Here is an 18,854-nt window from a genome sequence, read left to right on the forward strand (position 1 = left end):
AGCGCCCTCCCGCGGGGCTGCCCGCCAGTCCGCGCGGTCCGCGGGTGCACAGATCGCGCGCCTCTCCGCTCCCCGACACCTGGGGCTTCCACCTATCCAGCCTCCCTGGGCCGAACTGCTGGGGAGCCCGGCGACAGGGGGCGCCAAGGAGCCAGGGGGAAAACCGTGAGGCGCTGGCGGGAGCCTGCAGGCGGTGCTACCCCCACCTCCCACCTCCCCGCGCCCCGCCTCGAGGTTGGGGCTTTGGAGGATGCAGCCGGGTGAGCTATTGCTTGCGGGGGGTTCCTCGCACGCTGAAGCGTGAACACCGGGAAGGGCCTTCCCTGGGAATTGGGGTTTTCCAGGAACGGGAGGCCCACCCTCTCCAAGCCCCCCTAAAGTGGGAGCGCTCCCCAGTAGAACGCTCCGGTCTGCAGACGTGAACTGTGACACTCCCAAACTAGGTGCTATTTCGCAGCCGAGAAATGGGCACTTCCATGCGTTTACCGTCAAACCCTGACTCATTTAATGCGTTTGGAGAGGCAATTTCAGATTTAGGGACCTGGCAGATAAAGGAAGTTGGAGATTGGCTTGTAAATATTTTGAGGAGAAATATTTCAGGGAGTGTGAGGAAATAATGATCTGTCACACTCAAAATGCACACATTCCCTTCTGCCCCCTCCCCTTTCTTCATAACCAGCAAAAAGTATATTGTCGATGCCGGGATTTTACAGTGGCCGCTGGTGCAGTGCCAACGCACAAGGTGTGGCGGGAGCGCTGCAGTCTGCCTCTCTGCGGACAGCCACTGCCACCTGGCCCGGACGCCGCTGCCGCAGCTGTCTGCGGCATCGTTTGGCCTTGGCCGGCCCGGCGCTGTACCGCCTTAAGCTGCTCCCTAAGCAATGCAGGCATTTCCTGTTCGGGGCTGTTTTTAACTTGTTTTGTTTTATTTACCCGCACACGGCAACTGCAATTACAGTAACATAAAGTAACCTGTTACTGCATTTGTGGAGTTTCTAATAACTACAAAGGTAGACTCTTACTTTGGAATATTTAAGACACTGAAGAAATTGTCATTAAAAAAAAGTACTTTGTAAAAATCTGAAAAGCATTTAAAGAATAGATGACAATACTTAAATTGTATTTGCGTGTAGGATCTCAAAATCAGTATAGTTTTCTAACTACAAAATCAACCGTGCAACTCTGCAGAAAAGCTTAACCGTTGATGTTCCTAAGGCCTAGAACATGTTATGGTGTGTAAGCATTAAAGGAAATTCCTAAAGGCATTGACTAATGCATTTCCTAAATGCCAGGTTTATAAACATGGGAAACCATGGATTAAATGTTTTTATGTACAAGTTGTTTCCTAAAACAAAATAAACAGTCGAGTTGTTGACATGTTGCATCACATTCGGTCGTTTGGGTTTGAAGATGCAAGGACCTTGCTTGCAGATGCTCTATAAGGTGGGGATGTTGAATGTCAGGACAGGCTTCAGAGGCCCCTAGCAGTCCGGGTCTGACAGGTAGCACCAGGTAGGACGGCCTGGTGCTCACATTGCTCAAAGGTCTCCTGATACCGCAGCCCACTGCAGTGAGAGATTGTATTCCTGTCTGTTGTTCAGGAGTATTGAAGAGGACCCCGAGAGTCCACAATGTGTGGCACATCAGGAAAGGAAGAATTCTTTACTGCATTGACTTACAGTTGCCTGGTAGAGTCATTTAAAACAACAAAGCTGAACTAACCTTCTGCAAACATTGGGAGAAATGACTCATAGAATTTAGAAAGGTCAGTTTTACTTTGTACTTCTCACTGACTAAAATTTGTGAGTGAGCCAAAATGGCCTAAATATCCTTGAAACATGTCTAAGACCACAAACCCAGCCTAGTAACCAATGTGCTCCAAACTGCATTTTTAACAACAGAAAGCAACTAAATAGCAATTATGGTTTTCTGAGCTATTCCTTTAGCACAATTGTTATCATCCTGTGTCTTGCTGCAGCCATTTATAAGTTTCAAGTACACACAAGAACGTCATTTATCTCCCTTGACAGACAAATGCTTTAACTGCCGTGTGGTAGGATTATAGATATTTCTTTTTAGATGCATTTGTGTCTGTTCTTTACATCAGTTATCTCAAGGGTACTAATAATAAGGAAACGAAATTGTTGAAAGAATTCAGTATTTAGGTTCCGTTGTTCTTTTCTGATTTGTTGCTAATTTATCATTTCCATCTCCAAATAATGGCATGTTATTAATTGCTTCTTTCTGTGTGTTTATGTGATGCTAATGCATTGTGGAATTTAATAAATATTAAATTAGCCAATCAATCCTTTTTGGAAGTTAATTTAATAGAATTCATATATTTTCTTTCTGCTAGGTTTTCATTACAAAAAATAATTGACATTATATCAAAGTCAAAAAAATTAAGGTTTGGAGGTAGGGATGGAGGAGGAAGGTCCTTGGTCAAATGTTTCATGTGAAGAAATGAGAAATCAAGATCAAAAAGTGTATATAATGTTTTGACTTTTTATGATAGTGAGTTAGCACCGTCACCCAAGAGAAGACAAATGAGTTGATAAAAATAGTTAAGAGTGTTTAGTGTCAATTATGTAGAAGATGATCTATCTCACAGCCCTCTTCCCTTTGGATTCTCAACCAAATTGAGAATATTCATGAGGAACCAAAAGGAAACAAAACTATTAACTTTATTCAGGATAAAGTCAGACTGAAGAACATGGCTTAGATTCAAGGCCAAAATGAGACATGTTATTTCTTTTCTCCTTACTCTGCACACCCACCCGGTCACAGCTTAAGAACTACAGACCTTCCCAACACTAAAGCCCTAGGATTCTACTTCTTACCAGGAGATCAGAGGCCAAAAAGAGGCTGACACTCTCTCACCCATGAGGCTTGCAGCATGAGTGAACAAGAGACAGGACCATTTGTGAGAGGGGACATTTCATACATCAGCTGGAAGGCCCTCCCCAACTTCATCACTGAGTCATTCGCCTCCCAAAGCATGAATAAATAATGGGCTTTAGTAAAAAGACAGAAGCTCTGCAGTACTTCTCGAAGAGATGGGAAGTTGCGGCACAAATTCCTAATTCATGGGTCAGGAGACGCATCCGGAAGAAAAGAAGGCTCCACCCCAAGCTATGTGGTGACCAACTGAGAGAAAAGGAGGAAATGAAGATGACTCAAGCTTTGAGCTAGGGTGGTAGGACAGTTCTGTAGGAAAAGATGACAAACTGAGTCTTAGACCCACTAAGGCAGAGGCATCAGCATATTCATGTGAAATTATCCAGCAAGCCCATGGAAACATGGGTGGAAAAGTCAGAACTGGAGACAGACTGGGAGTCATGAACATGAATTATAGTTGAGGTCATGTTGGACAAAATGACTGAAGAAGAGAAATTGTAGGAAGAATGAGAAACAGAACTTTGGAGACGACTTTCATTTATGGACTAGAGAAGGGCAGCAGAAGGGAAGCCCATGGAAGCCCAAGTGGGAAGTGTTCCAATTCAGTGGCACAAATGGGAGGAGAAGATGTGCCAGGACTAAGGACTGGTGATGAAGTGACCTTCCAGAGAACTGATTCATTGTGGGAGAAGCTAAAACCAGATATCAACATGTTGAAGAAGGAGTAGAAAGTGAAAACAGGAGAGAGCCTCTGTCCACAATCTTTGGAAAAATTTAACCCTAAAACTTAAAATTCTAACCTTAAAAGTTAATTCATCTAAAAGGGATAAGTAGAGAGAGCCGTGATTAAAGCCTGAGTAATGGTTTTTTGGGGTTTTGTTTTTTGTTTTGTTTTGTTTTGTTTTTGTGTTGGTTTTTCTGGTCAGGATAGGGGTACTTAAACTAGTTTCCAGGGAACCTGAAAAATGGAACCGACAGATGGAGGAGAAATTGAGAGTTAAAGAGAAAGGAGAAGAAGGCATTCTTCTAGGTGTGTGTGGTCTAGCTGTTTGTTTTAGCATACCTGTAGTCCTCTGCCTGTCCCTCCCCGCCTCCCCCGCCCATGGGTTCATTCTGCTCTCCTGGCTGCTTTTGAGTCTGCCCGTGGTCTCTTCCCCACAAATACTGACACTCAGACTAGGGGAGTGATGTTTTAGGGAAAGAGAAGGAATGCCTTGGAATGTAGCCCTTTTGAGCTTTTATTACAAACTTAAATAGAAGTGACTATATTCTCCAACTGATAATCACACAATGACATTACATTGAAATATTAACCCTTTGAAAATAAAAACTATAGGTAAGAATGGCTCTAGCAACAAATGTTTACAAAAGAATCATACTGAGCTTGGACTGGTAACCTACTTGTTCCTAGGCAAAGCTTTTTACTCTCAGAATTTAAATGGCATAGGGATGCCTGGGTGGCTCAGTCGGTTGAGTGTTCAACTTCAACTCAGGTCATAATCTCATAATTTGTGGGTTCGAGCCTTGTGTAGGGCCTAGAGCCTGCTTTGGGTTCTATGTTTCCCTCTCTGCCTCTTTTGCCTCTACCCTGCCTTCTCAGGTGCACACATGCATGTGCTCTCGCTCTCTCTCAAAAATAAATATGCATTTTTTGAAAATTAAAAAAAAGAATTTAAACAGAGTAAAAGGAAAATTGAGAGCTATCTGAAGAAATGTGTTGTATAACCTATTTATTTCCAAATGCTTTTTCATGACAAAATGAGACCAAGACCTGTGCTAATAAAGCACATGTTCTTGTGTTGAAAAGTAAAGGGTAAAGGAGCTGTGTTATCTAGAAGAAACTGCATCAATCTAATGTAATCTGGAGGCAATTTCCAGCCACCCAAATCAAGGGAGCCATCACGGGGATGGATTGCTATTGTCTTTTTAAAATTTGTGTTTTTGAAGCAAAAACAATTACTATTTGCAGTAATACCAAATATTATTTTCAGCAAATGGGAAAGGACTCATCTTGCCATAATAAAAACTTTTGAAATACCTTACAGGCATCATTGTGAGAGAAAATATTCCAAGTGAATCATTCCAAATTGTTCTTGTAACATTTTAGAAATTTTAGAGCCTAATTAAGATTTATTGTCCTGTGGGTTACAGAATCTAGAATAATGCTGTTGGGGCTTGGGGGGAATGTTCTTTTTTGTGAACATTACAGACGTCTCAAAAAAGTCTACTGAGTCTGAGAGTTTTTTTAAAATGTCAGTGTAATTGAATTCATCTACTCTATAATGTTTTGCAGACAGTTTTTAGAAAGTAATCATTTATTATCCACAAGCAAATAGAATTCATTTATGTAGTTTCTAACATTGAGTGTGGGATTAGTCATGCAGCAAAATACTGAATCATTTGGCCAGAAAATTTACTCATAGTTGTATGAACTGCCAATGGAAAATTTGAGAGCTGTTCATAAATCAAATTATAAAGCTCTTAGAGTTATAAATCACTGAACAGCATTGTTCATTATTATTCAGAGAGTGTAAAATATTTCCACCATTTCTAAGTAAGGGCAATTTACAAAGCAAGTTTGAAAGCTGAGGTTAGTGCCTTCCAGTTCCAAGGTAGGACTTGTCATATAAGTTATAAGCATTTGTACATTCCCAAGTGAAAGTAGAAAAAAAGTAAGGTAGGAAGTTTATAGTTGCATAGTAAAAATGAGATGAGTACAATCTTCTTTTTAATGTTTATTTTTGAGAGAAAGAGAGAGAGAGAAAGAGAGAGAGAGAAAGTGGGGGAAGGTCAGAGAGAAAGGGAGACACAGAATCAAATCATGCTCCAGGCTCTGAGCTGTCAGCACAGAGCCTGACACAGGGCTCAAACTCAGGAACCATGAGGTCATGACCTGCATCAAAGTCGGATGCATAACTGACTGAGCCACTCAGGTGCCCTGAGATGAATAAAATCTTGACTAATATTTATGAATAAAATGACAGCAACATTTAATAGCTAAATTTCCTCCATTTCTGATAATAATTTTTATAGCATTTTTGCATTGAATATTTTGTCTAATAGATTTATAGGCTAATTAATCAGCATGCTGATAGCCTGAAAGAATAATGTTACTAAGAAGAGGTAGCAAATATCCCAAGTAAAACAGAGAACTTAATTTTTTTCTTTTTTCTTTTTTTAATTTTTAAATTTTATTTAAATCCAAATTAGTTAACATATAATGTAGTATTGGTTTCAGGAGTAGAATATACTGATTCATCACTTACATATAACACCCAACACTCATCCGAACAAGTGCCCTCCTTAATGCCCATCACCCATTTAGCAACCCTCAGTTTGTTCTCTGTATTTAAGAGTCTCTTACGGTTTGCCTCCTTCACTTTTTGTCTTATTTTTCCTTCCCTGCCCCTGTGTTCATCTGTTTTCTTTCTTAAATTCCACATATGCATGAAATCATATGTTATTTATCTTTCTCTGACCGACTTATTTCACTTAGCACAATACACTCTAGAAGAACAGAGAACTTTAATGAGTAACTGATGATTAGTAAACTTTGTATTTCAATGAAGAAAGCCAAAAACCCAAAACCTGTTCTTGCTTGTCCTATCTGCTGCAGGATTTCGTAACCTGGAATTCATAAACAGACTTCTAGGGTCCTGAGATTATATACAAAAATGTGGATCCTTTTGGGGGAACATGGTCCATAGTTTTCATCAGGTTCTTAAAGAGTTATTAAGAAAGAGAGAGAGAGAGAGAGAAAGGGAGGGAGGGAAGAGAGGAAAGAGAGAGAGGAAGGAAGAGAGAGAGGGAGAGAGAGAGAGAGAGAGAGAGAGAATCATCAGAACCATACAGATACCAAGCTTTTGTAGTATCAAATGATTCTCTCATTCCATAACATTAGCATCACCTAGGTACCTCTCCTGAGACTGGAAGAAGTGTCATAAACGTCGTCAGTCTAGAATGAGCTGGAGAAACTCTCAACTCTAACCTATAAAAGTTCAGAGACATCTCCCAAATGCAGGCAAATGCTGCCCACCTGAGACTAACTGGAGACTACATGCTTGGAGTTTCCTGTTCTCTTACAACTTTGAACAGGTTAGGAAAGAGACAAATGAGTTCCCTGTGGTAACTTCCATTTAAGACGGAGTTCTAACACTGAGAGGGAAGACTGGGTTAACTATCTAGGACTACTTCCATAGACCTCTGTCATGGAAAGAAGGGCTAACTTGATTCTTGAGCAGTCTTCAGGCCAGTTAAGTATCTCAGTTTATAGCTAGATGTTTGGATGGAGAAACCCATTCTGAGCCAAAAACACTGGTCCTAAAATTTAGTCTTGAACTCAGGGTCTGCAAGAATCTCCATAGTCTTAAGGCTTAAAAGAAAGGCATAAGGACTCAGTATCAGGCTCCCAAAAAACTACTCCTAGATGTCCTGGTGAATATAGCAATTACTCTTATTAAATCCTGCCTCAACCCACAATCTTTGAGGCTTTTCAATATTCATCCTTCCGTGGGTACTTCGTAACTGGGGCCCTCAATCCAACCAGGATATCATTCATTTGGTATGGAAGACCGCCTGTCCATACCAAGTGCTCAGTTCCATCTACTCATATATCTAACTTCCCACTCTTGCCATACTTATGAACCTTGACTCCCCGCCCCCAACATCACCATATTTTCAGAACACTGGGCCCCAGTGTCTCATCACTGTGATCCCATTCTGCCACATCATGAGGCTGGTTATTTCACCATTTGACTTTCTTATTCCAGTGGACAGGCCCAGTTTCCAGTGGTGTTCTGATCTGCTGCAATTTCCTCCAAGTCCCCTGCTGACCCCCTAGGCTTGTGAAGGGTTTAATGGCACAATATTTATGTGTTCCACACATACTTTGAATTGACGCCATTTCTTAAGTGTCTCAGACCCCTCTGGATCTAGTGAGCACTATTCTTTGCACATTTCCATTTGAAATGAGGCAGGAATCCACCTTGAGAAGACACTATAGGACTGCAGTCAGTGTACCAGACCCGCTGTGATCTGCCTTTGGTGAGCTGTTGAAGTCTGGGTCTCAGTGCCTGGATTAAGAGACACCACCAGCAGCACCCTGGGAGTGGTTGGTACAATCTTATTCTCCTGTCCCTCTCACTTGAAGGGTATGAGACAACACATCCTGGGCTTTCTCATTACTGAGTGGCTGTCCTGGGGTAGATAAGCAAATTGTTTTAGTAAGTAGCTAATACTTCTGCTAAATGTTTTCGTATACATTTACTCATTTAATCTTCACAGCAACAATGGATAGGTACTACTCATTTCTATTTTATAGATAAGGACCTTGAGGCATAGAGATACAGAATTTCCACCAAGATCACACAGCCAGCAAGTGCCATAATGATTCTCCAGCACTTCAAAAGCCATGCGGTTTCTGTTGCATGCTTTTCATCTATACTCCCTCTCTACCCACTGCAGACCCTGCCCTAAAGGAGCATTTAGGTTTGAGAAGCTACCCTTTCTCTGTTCTGACTGTCCTGAGGCTAACCCTATGCAGATGAATGAGGGCCAGCCAGATACTCCAGCAGTACACCATCTATTTCCCAGTGCACAAGAGATCTGCTCCTCTCCTTTGAAGGATTTGCCTGTACTACCTCCTCTATCTTTCAGTCTAGCAAGACTTCTTTTATTGAAAAACTATAGATCTGTTCTTACATTTCATTGCCCCATCACTATCACGTGTTTAAATTCAACTCAGGACTTCCAGGAAGCTAAACAAGCTTGGGGGGCCAAGCAGAGTCCCACTTGGGGAAAACACCTTTATTAGAAACTATCTGTCTGTCTTTCATAAAGATAGCTCTAGGGGCACCTGTCTGGCTCAGTAGGTGGAGCATACAATTCTTGGGTCTTGAGTTTAAGCCCCACATTGGCTGTGGAGCCTACTTAAACAAGAGGGGGGATTGCTCTAATAATTTTTCTTCATTCTTTTATGGAAGACTGTAGTTTGTCTCATATAGCATCATAGGTATCCAGATTAATTAACTATGTTTCTTAATGCCTCTCCCACCACTGCAGCTTGTAAACCACTCCCCACCAGACAGACACACACACACACACACACACACACACACACACACACACTACATATGTAACCTAAGCTTATAGGAAGAGGACCTAGGTCTTTTTTCTTCAGTTAATAATAAAAATAGTACTAATAATAAACTAAACTAAAAAAATAAAATAATAAATACACTATTAATATACCTAACATAACTCATAATGGAGTACTGTTATTATCACCATTTCACAAATGGGGAAACAGGCTCAGAATAGTTAGTATTGGGTCTATGATTATGGATCCAGACAGTTTGATTGATCCTAGTCCCTATGTTTGTAACCACTTGTGTGACCCTGCTTTATCATCTAATATATTTAGAAGAGGTTCAGACTGGAAGACTCTCTCAAATGATGTAAATAGCAAGACTTTACCTCTACCAAAAAAATAAACAAACAGAAAAAGGCATTCCACTAAGCTTTCTATCCTTTGATATGAAGATATTTAATCTTCCCCCTCTTCCTGTGAATAGAATGGACATCTGCCTGACGTTCTGTCTCCCCTTGGATGTTTGAGCAATTTCTCTACTGTAGAATTATGGAATCACAACATTGTCCCAAAACGCCACCACCACTGAGCCCCCTTTTCCTCTCAGTCTTTGACACTCTTGAACGTTGAAGCTGACTTCCACACTTTGAACTCACTGTACCCATCTATCCTTCCTTGCTTTTATATAGCTCTCTAAACTTCCACTGGATTGAGTACATAGATTTCATTTCCTTGGGCTTCCTTATTTGATCAATACTTGCATTCTCTACCCTTAACTAACTTCCTAGTCCTAACTTGCCCTATGGCTGCCCACACCCAGGTTTGGCAATACAGGTAACAGAGTGAGATGGTCCTTACATTTCCTTCCCTTTTTATTATTCTATGATATTGAGAGAAAAATACTATAACTCATAAAGACAAATGAATGTATTTTTCTAACGACATATACATAGGAGGTAGAGAAATAATTTAATAAAAAATGTGAAATATAGGTGATTTTTTAATTTTAATGTTGCTTTAACATGATATGGAAAAAATATTAGGATGAAAGTTATTGGTAGTAGATAAGGGGGTAAACCACTTAAGGTGATTTATTAAGAAAATTATATGAAGTATGTGACTCAGCATATTAATTATGTTTAGACTTCAACGTTTGAGACTATAAAAGTGCAAAATTAATAGAGACATTGTAAATGCCAGCCAGTTATTTCATTAATATATGATATTAATATAGGGTATAATGGGGCAGATATTTCAAAGAGAAATTACTTTATCCTTTCATGTTATAATTGATATACTAAATTAATATTTGAAAGTTGAATCACTCTTGATTTTTATGCATAGACATTGGTTCTTGCATTAGAATTATTACATTTTGTGAATTTTAGAAATTGGTCTAAAATTTAATGTTCTAGAGGATGATTACTTAAAGCAAAGAGCATAATGATCTCATCTTGCCTTCAACTTTCAAGACGAATAGAATGTTCTTCACTAATCAAAAAAATGTGAAATGGAAGATGATTTACCCAACTTATAGTTATTCTAAAATAGAACTTTTAATTTATTTACTTTCCTTTATGCTTAACACTGCATCTGTGTTTCTGATAAATGGGGGGAAATCACATAAATACCGAGGGTTGGTAGGGGTGAATGGAAGATGTTAACAGAAAAATAGCCAAGGGAAAACTTCTCACAAAAACTGATGTCTCTTAGAAAAGATCTTGGAAACCCTAGAACCACAGGAAGCCTTGTCCAGAGTCCCTTTAAGTTTTGCATATACTTTCTGTTCAAGCTTTTAGACAACTTCACACATGGCTACAGACTTTTCGTAGACAATTAAAGGGGACAAGTGACATTGTAGAGGAGGTAAAGATTGTCTTCCACCTTACCCAGCCTCTGATTTCTGTGCTAAGACCTCTCTGCTACTGAAGTCTTCTTTCTGAACACATCAAGATGAAAATAAGTCAGTTACCCTGTCTAACTGAGGGGAAGACAAAAGCTGGATCATTTAGCATCTGGATCTCTGGCTAGGTCAGAAGCAACAGAGAAACTCTAGTACAGATGATGAAGCTAATGTGGGTGGCTAGTGTCTTAGTCCATTCAGGCTGCAATAACAGAATACTAGAGACTGAGTAATTTACATAGACAATGGTAATTTATTTCTCCCAGTTCTGGAGGCTGGAAGTCTAAGATCAGAGTGCCAACACGGTCAGGTTCTAGTGAGACCCTCTTCCAAGCTGCAGACTAGTGACTTCTCACTTGGTAGAAGGGGTAAGGACCTCTTTGAAGCATTTTTTATGAGATCACTGATTTCATTCATGAGGGATCCCCCCCATCATAACCTAATCACCTCCCAAAGCCCTCATCACCTGATACAATGACCTAAGTGGGGTAGGATTTCAATATACAAATGGAGGGTGATGAGGTGTATGTGTAGGGCACCCATTCAGACCATAACAGCTGGGTGTAAGGAAACCAAGAGGAACAATGCTGTGCCTCAGGGCTAGTCATAATGGAAATGTTTACAGACATAGGCTCAAAGGGAGAGGAAAGGAAATGGTTATTGCAATATGAAAGGAGAAGATCATATAGACTGGCTACTATAACAGTGTGAGGTGATCCCACAGGAAAGGAGGCAAGAGGTTAAATTCTCCTTAACTCATTGTCCTCCTTCCTTCTGATCTCCTGCTTGGACACCCCCTTGGCTAAATCCATCCGGGAAGAGGATAAGAAGCCCAAACAGGTCACCTTCCTAATTTAGGCAGCAGCACAGAGATGGCTAGAGAAGGGATATATGGAGGGAGAAAGAGAGGATCTCCAGAACTTGTGTCTGAGTAGGACTACAGTCGTAAGAAGCAGGTCATGACTTGTCTCTCAGGGAATGGGACTACAAGGCAGAAACTCAGGCAAGGAGAGCCCTTTAAGGGACTTAGTCAAGTGAAGAAAGCAAAATCCCAGTTACTGGAGTTAACTGAATCTTTTCCAAAGGTGACTTGATGATGAGTTTCTAAGTTTTGGCTCTAGAGACCTTCTTTAGCCTGCTTACAAGTTAGCAATTAGGAGTGGTTGTCAGGGTCCACTAGGAATTCCAGTTCCCTCATCTGTCAAGTGTGAATAATAATTGTACCTATCCTAGAAAACCACTATGAGAATTGAATGGGATAATAGAGGTAAAATGCTAGCATAGTACCTGATGTATAGTAAGCCCTCAGTAAATGTTAGCGACATTTTTATTGTTATTAAGTGAAGGAGACATGATTGGAACAATCTTGAGGATGTCTTATAGAGCAGTATGGGGAGCAAAATTAATTCCTTTCCTGGTTATATAGATACCATTGTATGGCATCAACTGCTTATTAGTTAAATTAGCTTTACTAAAAGTACATCCACAAACTCTGGGCCCATAAGAATGTCTTTTTCTTTTTCCATCATAGAAAGTTAAAAATGATTCAGGTCTATAGTCCTTCAAACATAACATTTCCTAGGTTCATGCATAGTCTTTAGTCTAGTCTAAGTAATGTGATTATATTTTGGCAGTGTTGCTGAATCATCCTAAAGTATATTGATCATCTTTTTAATCAAGATATTGCTGAAATAACTTGGAAATTGACAATGGGTTAGATGTTCTTTGAAAATGAAAGGAGTAAAAAGAGTGAGTTGAAAAGTTCCATAGTGGATATTAGTAAAACCTACTAATTTCTATGCAGAAGTCAAGAGCACTTTGATGAGAAAGTCATACAAGCACTAGTTTTGCTCATAGAGTGTGTGGGTATTACAGCAGAAACCATTCTGATCTCGATTTCTCTTCCTCTACCGTATATATAATTTTCTAAAAATATTCTCCTTACCCTATGTCCCACTTTACTAGAGGCTGACCTGAAACTAGTAGCCCATTTCACAGAGAACATTAAACTGACCACTAAATATTTAGAATTATGTTGGCACCATTTTCTTGGCACTTTGGAACTCATTTAGAGGAAATCTTTGGTCCATATTCTGGCCTGGGTACTGCAAAGGATCTTTTATGTCTAAACATTCCAAAACTGATATGTATAGAAAATAATCCAAAACTTTTGAAAATTATGTAAGTGTACCTAGACTTTATTGTAGTACTGTACTTGCCTTTCATAATTTTTATTTAGTTCATAATAGAGAATTTACATTTTGATTGAAAAGCCAATGAAATACCTGAATTGTATTTTGATATTCATTTATTTTTCTTAAATTTGATGACTTTTGTTTCTTACAATTTCTAAGGTGGGCTTTTGCCTTTTGAATTATGATATTAACTGTATCAACATTAAAAGTAAACCTAGATGCGTTAAGGGCTTATATTTTTATTAACTTCATTTGTTTTCTTTAGTTATAAAATTTCCATTTCTCTATGTCTCATTTTGTAGATACCAAAATGTTCATAATTTGGATGTTGCTTAAGACATTGTTTCTCATACTATGAGCTATAACCTGTTAGTGAGTTGTGAAATCAATTTAATATGCTATGATCAACACTTTTAAAAATAAAACAGAATAGGGGCACCTGGGTGGCTCAGTCAGTTGGGTGTCTGACTTCGGCTCAGGTCATGATCTCGAGGGTTGTGGGTTCAAACCCCACATCAGGTTCAGTGCTGAGTGCTTGGAGCCTGGAGCCTGCTTCGGATTCTGTGCCTCCCTTTCTCTCTGCTCCTCCCCTGTTCACACTCTGTCTCTCTCTCTCAAAATAAATAAACAATAAAAAAATAAATAAAAATAAAAAATAAATAAAACAGAATATAGTAAATAGACTAGAAACTGAGAGAGTGCATCACATATACTAAGGATGAGAATGTTTCATGAAATTTTGTTTTAATTTTGTGTGTATGTGTAAAACCTCCAAAAATGGTTGAAAGCCACTGACATATTATTCTAACAACCACATATAATCCGTGTACGCATGGCTGTGCTTATGTTTAACTTCACATCCTACATGTACTATCTAGGGAATTAATGAAATGCCTTCTTCTGGCAAAAAATAAAAATAAAGAAGAGCAGATAACTACATGGTGATTTTTCTACTATCAGGAGCTAAGAGTGTTTAATACATTACCAAATTCACAATATTTCTTCTGAACTTGCTAATTGGCAGGTAATGTAAACATTGAATCATCTGTTTGTAGATGGTGTAACAGAATATTGGCCTGAAGTCTTCTGAAAAGTAGTCATTCTAAAAAGCAGTCATGTCCCTTCTGGTTGATCTTGAAAGAATTGTATGTTTTTGAAGAAACTTGAGGATTTACTCCTTAACTAAAATATTAACAGGAGAAATTTTTATTACAGGTAAGGGTATTATAAAAGCAATGTTTTTATAAACTCATTTTCTCCAATTTTCTTATTGTGTTTACAACACATAACATAAAATTTACCATCTTAACTATTTTAACATGTATAATTCAGAGGCATTAAGTGCATTCACATTGTTGTCGCAGACTCTAGGTCTAAAGTTCTTTCTTGACCAGCAAGAAAGTGGGCGCAGGATTAAAATGCAAGAGATAGCTAATGGCTAGGAAACAAGAGCCCCCATTAAAGGTCCTTGCTCCATTTATATTAGGATCAGAAGGCTTACAAACATGGTGATAGATGTGCACAAAGAGACAATGAAACTGTGAACATTACATGGACGTGAGGGAAAGGGGGTCCTAAAAATTTGTGGGGTTAGGGGTTTGGGTTAATACAAAACAAAATACTTACTTACACTGGGCAGCCAGGCAGAAGGTTGTTTACAGCAAATATGAGGAACCACCTCTCATTACCTAAAACTGGCCTAAGGGAAAAGAAAGACAAAGCAAGCTACTTCGGGATCAACAAGGCACCTTTCTTTTGTTAATTACCTCCCACTCGGGGCAACTCCCTGCAGCGGTCTATAGCCCTATATTCCTATTTACCTAATTTGGTCCTTCCTTCCTGTGAAAGCACCTTTCTGCTATAGTACTAAGTTGGGGGACGCTTTTGCCCTGAATACCTAATCTTGTTATTTCATATACCTTTGTTCTATATTGGGACCTTTGTCCCTCCCTCTCTATACCTATTCACCTAATCTTGTTTACCTAAACTTGGGTGTGAGCAACCTATGGCTTTCTAATTCTTTATGCCTTTTTAACTCATCAGTGCCAGCTTAGGGAATTCCTAAGCTTATTCCCCACACATTGGTGTGATCATCACCACCATCCTTTTCCAGAACTCTTTTCATCTTGCAAAACTGAAAGTCCATACACATTAAATCTTAACTTCCCATTACCCCTTCCTCCACCCTGGGGTTATCCTCAACCCCAGTGACCTTAGAGTCTGACATCTGTCACCATCACTAAATGATACCTAATAGGTCTCTATCAGTTATATCTGGCAAAATTCAGTTTTATCAAATAATAACAATTTGCTGTAGGATCTTCCATGCTATGTATTATGTCTCTTAAGTACAGTTCTTAATTTATTAGTAATAATGTACAATGATGTAAGGCACTGAGGATAAAGAACTTAAAACACCTGGCTTGTTCTACGGGAAATGAGGATGAAAGAAAGGAAAGCAGATGACACAGTTTAAACTGCATTTAAATACTATAACTGAACCCCTATGGGGTTCAGCAAACTAAAGCTCATCTATTTGCCTGCCACTTGTTTTTGTACAACCTGTAAGCTAAGAATGCTTTTTACATTTTCAAGGTAAGAATAACATGTGAAAATTATATAAAATTAAAGTTTCAGTGTTCATAAATAGTTTTATTAGAATTTATCCATACTTACACATTTATGTATTATTATGGCTGCTCTCATGCTATAAGAACAGAGTAATTGTGTCAGAAATAAATGAGGCAATCTCATCACTTTTACTGCTAATCAGTACCTCAAAAATTACAGTAATGCAGTTACAATAACTTCACAGTGTTTTGGTGTCATGCATATTGTCATACCATGGCATTTTATTTTATTTTTTTATTACCACTGCATACCAATCGTGAAAAAACAAAAAGAGAGAAAACTATATTTCAGGGTTTTTTCTTTTTGAGAGAGAAAGAGAGAGAACAAGTGGGGGAGGGGTAGAGGGAGAAGAAGAGAGAATCTTAAGCAAACTCCACACTCAGTGCAGAGCCCTAAGCAGGGCTTGATCTAAACACTGTGAGATCATGACCTGAGCAGAAATCAAGAATCCGATGTTTAACTGAGCCACCCAGGCACCCCAAGATTACATGCTTTTATTTTTTTTTTATTTTCTTTTTTAAATGTTTGTTTATTTTTTGAGAGGGAGAGAGAAAGAGAGAACACGAGCAAGAGAGGGGCAAACAGAAAAAGGAGATAGAGGATCTGAAGTGGGCTTTGCTCTGACAGCAGTGACCAGAGGCAAGGCTTGAACTTGGAACTGTGAGAACATGACCTGAGCCGAAATCAGACACTTAACCAACTGAGGCATCCAGGCACCACCTCCCTCAGGTATTTCATGCTTTTAAAACAGAGTGGACTGTAGATTCTTTTGTTATCAAATTAAGCAAAGAATTGCATTTATGATACAGTGACATTATAGATGTGCTAAATGAACACGATATATGTCAACATTACCAAACTAAGCACTCGTCATAATATTCACAATTCACAGGACAGCAACAGTCAGAAAAATTAGAAAATGTAAAATGAAATATCTCATCCCAATAGAATTTCATGACCAAAAATAAGAAATAGGGGTGCCAATCTGATTCAGCATGTAGCTCTTGGACTTAGGGTCATGAGTTTAAGCCCCACTTTTGGCATAGAGCTTACTAAACAAACAAATGAAACAAAATGAGATGAAATGAAACAAAATGAAAAGAAAATGCAACTAAAATAAGTTTTTGAGTGGTTATTTTGTTAGCCAAGGAGGGAAAGCCATTTACAGAGAGTGAGTTAATTAAATCATGCCAGTAGCTGAAGACATGTGCCCAGAAAATAAACTTACATAAGACCATTAGACTTTCAGCAAAAAACAGTTGCTCAAAGACCTGAGGACATTGGGAACAACATAATAATCAATTTAAAAACAAGGCAAATGACCTTGACTTTTTCTTGGCACTTGATGAGTTCAGCATATGCTACTGATATTGCTCTGTTCCTGTTTATTTGGTAGGAATTGCTGAATTTAGAGTGACTGACAAATTAGCATCTATAAATAGTCTTTGTGAAATAACCACAGGAGAGAATATTTTCAAAGATGCTGAGAAAACAATGATTCAGTACCAGCTGAAGTGGAATCTACTAAGATGTGTTACAACTGATGGAGGTAAAAATGTGTGTGGAGCAGTAAAAGGTTTAGTTGGACAAATCTACAAAACTTGTGAAAACGTAAGGTGTTTAAAGCATACTGTCATTCATTTTATTTTTTTCATGGTTTTTTTCTGACCATAGTTTATTTTTTTAAGTAGTTTATTGTCAAATTGGTTTCCATACAACACCCAGTGATTTCCCCACAAGAGCCCTCCTCCATAACCACCACTTCGTTTCCCCCCTCCCCCTTCAACCCTCACTTCGTTTTCAGTATTCAATAGTCTCTCTCTTTTGCGTCCCTCTCTCTCCCCAACACTCTTTCCCTCTTCCCCTCCCCCTGGTCCTCCATTAGGTTTCTCCTGTTCGCCTGTTAGACCTATGAGTGCAAACATATGGTATCTGTCCTTCTCTGCCTGACATATTTCACTTAGCATGACGCCCTCGAGGTCCATCCATTTTCCTACAAATGGCCAGATTTCATTCTTTCTCATTGCCATGTAGTACTCCATTGTATATACATACCACATCTTCTTAATCCACTCATCAGGTGATGGACATTTAAGCTCTTTCCATGTTTTGGCTATTGTTGACAGTGCTGCTATGAACATTGGGGTACATGTGCCCCTATGCATCAGCACTTCTGTATCCCTTGGGTAAATCGCTAGCAGTGCTATTGCTGAGTCATAAGGGAGTTCTATGGATAGTTTTTTGAGGAACTTCCACACTGTTTTCCAGAGGGCTGCACCAGTTTACATTCCCACCAACAGTGTAGGAGGGTGCCCATGTCTCCACACCCTCGGCAGCATCTGTAGTCTCTTGATTTGTTCATTTTAGCCACTCTGACTGACATGAGGCGGTATCTCAGTGTGGTTTTGATTTGTGTTCCCTCATGATGAGTGATGTTGAGCATCATTTCATGTGCCTGTAGGCCATCTGGCTGTCCTCTTTGGCGAAGTGTCTGTTTATGTCTTCTGCCCATCTCTTCACTGGGTTATTTGTTTTTTGGGTGTGAAATTTGGTGAGTTCGTTGTAGATTTTCGATACTAGCCCTTTATCTGATATGTCATTTGCAGCTACCTTTTCCCATTCTGTCAGTTGCCTATTAGTTTTCGTGATTGTTTCCTTTGCACTGCAGAAGTTTTTTCTTGATGAGGTCCCAAGAGTTCAGTTTTGCTTTCATTTCCCTTGCCTTTGGGGATGTGTTGAGTAGGAAATTGCTGTGGTGAAGGTCAAGGAGGTTTTTTCCTACTTTCTCCTCGAGGGTTTTGATGGTTTCCTGTCTCACATTCAGGTCCTTCAGCCATTTTGATCTTATTTTTGTGTATGGTGTAAGAAAGTGGTCTAGTTTCATTCTTCTGCATGTTGCTGTCCAGTTCTCCCAGCACCACCTGCTAAACAGGCAGTCTTTTTTCCATCGGATACTCTTTCCTGCTTTGTCAAAAATTAATTGGCCGTACATTTGTGGGTCCAGTTCTGGGTTCTCTATTCTATTCCATTGGTCTACGTGTCTGTTTTTGTGCCAATACCATACTGTCTTGATGATGACAGCTTTGTAGTATAGGTTAAAGTCTGGGATTGTGATGCCTCCTGTTTCGGTTTTCTTCTT

General features: G+C 39.3%; 1 protein-coding gene across 5 annotated transcripts in view; it reads left to right on the forward strand.

The window, feature by feature from the left end:
* BEND6 (BEN domain containing 6) overlaps positions 1–18,854 on the forward strand; it is a 67,671-nt gene that overhangs the window by 250 nt on the left and 48,567 nt on the right. For 3 of the 5 annotated variants that reach the window (XM_029945274.1, XM_029945278.1, XM_029945277.1), the window contains exon 1: positions 7–260. The exons of 1 other annotated variant lie outside the window; for it this stretch is intronic. The gene's annotated coding sequence lies outside the window, so the exon portion shown is untranslated. Of the gene's footprint in view, positions 1–6; positions 261–16,427; positions 16,445–18,854 lie in introns of those variants that run through there. One more of the 5 variants, XM_029945276.1, reaches the window with a different exon arrangement.

Source organism: Suricata suricatta, chromosome 7 (genome assembly GCF_006229205.1).
Source record: "Suricata suricatta isolate VVHF042 chromosome 7, meerkat_22Aug2017_6uvM2_HiC, whole genome shotgun sequence".
Taxonomy (NCBI): Eukaryota; Metazoa; Chordata; class Mammalia; order Carnivora; family Herpestidae; genus Suricata; species Suricata suricatta.